Below are 3,168 nucleotides of genomic sequence, written 5' to 3' on the forward strand. Positions count from 1 at the left end.
CACGAGGTTTCCCAGCTTCCGCTTTCGTCACTCCTCTAAATCTGCCCATGCGCCACTCTTCCCCTACATCCAGCCAATGAGTCACATTCTCTCATTTACCGTTTCCGTTCGCAGTGCGTCTATCCCCCTCCCCTACATCGAACGGTCCCGCCCACTCCGCCTCAGGCTTCCGCCCACTCAGCTCCAGCTGTCAGGCTGCCCTGGACCCGCCCTGCACAGCCTCCCCTCATGCTTGCTGCCGGCCTAGAGCAGATCTGGATTTAGTAGGACGCTGCTCTCCATATCCGACTCTCTTATCCGGAGTTTTGACCACTCTGTGTTGAATTTGTTCAGTCTAACGCCTCATTATGGGATTTCAGTTCCTGGCCTGTAAACGCATACAGAAAAAAAAACACCCAAAAACATAATGCTAGTTTCTATAACACAAACTACGATGAAATATTGCTCCCCCAAATTTCCATGACTGTGTCCTCTAAGGAGACCAAAGTACATAAAATATGAGAAACAGAAAACACACACACACCACACAGAAGTATTCTCAATAAGGTCAAAGTACTTAATGAGGAAGCAAGCTCCTGAAGTCAATGAGGACAGGATTGAAGTGATTGGAGGGCAAGAAAACACTAGCAAATGGCTTGTCCTCGAAAAATGAGGGAAATTCAACCTACACACCCTTTAATCCCAGCACTTGGGAGGGAGGCCGAGGCAGGAGACTCTCTGTGAGTTCAAGGCCAGCCTGCTCTACAAGAGCTAGTGAAACAAGAAGTGGAAAACACATTAAGCATAATCAATGAAAAGCTTCCACACCAGACTAGATCAAGAAGGAGACAGAAGATCAGGGTTTGTAGACAAGATAAGAGGATCTATATCACTAGGTCACGTAAGATGAAAAACTAGAAAAAAAATCAGATGCTCCGTTCAGGCAGCACTAGTAAAATGTGAACTTCTGCATTGATATAAAAAATGCAACTTCTGCATTGATATAAAACATTATAAAACTTGATGTCAGTAACTATCGCCTTGGAGAGCATTCCTGGGAAGTTTGATAATCATTTCCTTCATGATGCAAATGCAGTGTCACTAAGAGCCACCTTTATCCCGCCCTCAAAGTTCCCCACCATTAACAGTCAAAGAGCTGGAATCCCATGATTAGCAACATCATCAACTTTGAGTGGGAAAGATAGTTCAGGAACTCTGGACGTCCAAGGGAAATAGGTGACAATGCAAGCTGCCGGTCTAAACACTACAGGCAGACAAACAGCACTTGACTTCATCCTGTGCTGTACTGCTTTTACCAATACTTAATGATCTTACCATTTTGTTAACTGACAAATGAATTTGTCTCCTGGAAATCATGTTACTGATGCTTTTGGATAAAACAGAGACGTTCCTTTTGAAAACGCAGTGGTGAATGCAGACTTGTGGCTATCCCAGACGCAGAAAATAAGTAAGGTGTATGAGCTCAGCCCTGAACAAGTCAGTTATACCTTCTCATTTACGGCCCTGGGAACGTGGAGGAGAAGGAAGAAAGCGAATAAGGGAGCGAGGAGGAAGGGCTAAGCCATGTCATTCTCTAGACTCCATCCACACAGCTGTTGCAATCAGTAGCCCAGAGAAAATGTACTCAGCTACACTGGCCTCACACGAAATCAGTCCAGTCATAATCAGTCTAGGAAGTTCTACCTCTCAGATGTTGGCTATATAAATAGTCTTTGTGGGCTGGGCAGCGGTGGCGCAAGCCTTTAATCCCAGCAGTCAGGAGGCAGAGGTGGGCAAATCCCTGTGAGTTCAAGGCCAGCCTGATGTACAAGAGCTAGTTCCAGTCCAACCAGGATGGTTACACAGGGATACCCTGTCTCGAAAAACCAAAAAGAAGGCTTTATGAAAATAATTCTTTAGCTGTGTATGTTCTCTTGAGCACCCACATGCTCCAACAAAAATCTTCAAACACAGTTTCACACATGGCCCTTGCTGGTATCAGTGGGCCTGTATAGAAAATGAATGGATATGAACAGCAGCACAAGATTTGTTGGGAGTATGATTCTGGGTTGTAGGAAGGTAAAAGTGGGTGGCATTCTTATGTGAGTGAAACTGAAATAGAATTTTTTTAAACGGCCAAATGACTGTAATTTCTTTCTCTTTATTTCTTCCTTCCTTCCCTCTCTCCTCCTTGCTTGAAATCAGAGAAATCTGCCTGTCTCTCCATCACAAGTGCTGTAATCAGCTGGGCGGTAGTGGCACAAGCATTTAATCCCAGCACTCGGTAGGCAGATGCAGGTGGGTCTCTGTGAATTGGAGGCCAGCTTGTTCTACAAGAGCTAGCTCCAGGACAGGCTCCAAAGCTACAGAAAAACCCTGTCTCAAAAAAACAAAAACAAAAAAGTACTCTAATCAAATATGTGTGCCTTCACAATTATTAGAAATTAGAGCCAAACTCTAATTTCATTTTTAGTTGCTTTTTATCTAGTTTTGGTGTCAGGTAATACTAGCTTCATTCATAGTCCAGGCACCTCCGTTCCTTTTCTACATCAAGTAGATTCAGTACTGGTTATTCTTTGAAGATCTGGGGAGAATTTTGTGGTGCTCAGTCTGCTACTGGTCTTTTTTTAGGGAGGGTCAAGGAAAGAAATCTATTACTTCTTCCATCTCAGAGCTGCTTATAGATCTGTTTAAATTGTTTATTTCTTCCTGGTTTGGTTTTATTATGTTGTAAATATCTGGAAATGCATTCACTTCTTTTAAGGTTTTCAATTTAGTTGAAAATGAGTCTTTTAAGTCATTAGACATGAGATCCCCACATACACTCACATCTTTTAGGCAAAGTTAGCTTGGGTACTTGTCAAGACATGACTGGAATTATCTGGTGTGAGTGAGAAGGAAACACGGAACACAAAAAACACATTTAAAGGTTTGTTAGAGCGAGCATGTACAGATCTCGGGAAGTCAGTGTGCAGAGAGAGAGAGAGGGAGGGAGGGAGGGAGGGAGGGAGGGAGAGAGGGAGAGAGAATCCAGCTCTTAAAACCTGCCTAGTGCATAGGCACATCTGTCATGCCCACATGATGGTGCTCATGCATGTGCACAAGGGCTTAGCTGAGTCAAACGTGTATGATGCAACCACTCATGTGCATAGGTCACTTGGGGGCCCTTTAATATCCTTGGGGCCATTA

This window comes from Microtus oregoni, unplaced genomic scaffold, assembly GCF_018167655.1.
Source record: "Microtus oregoni isolate MIOR12 unplaced genomic scaffold, Mior012 000006F_ref0000085, whole genome shotgun sequence".
Taxonomy (NCBI): domain Eukaryota; kingdom Metazoa; phylum Chordata; class Mammalia; order Rodentia; family Cricetidae; genus Microtus; species Microtus oregoni.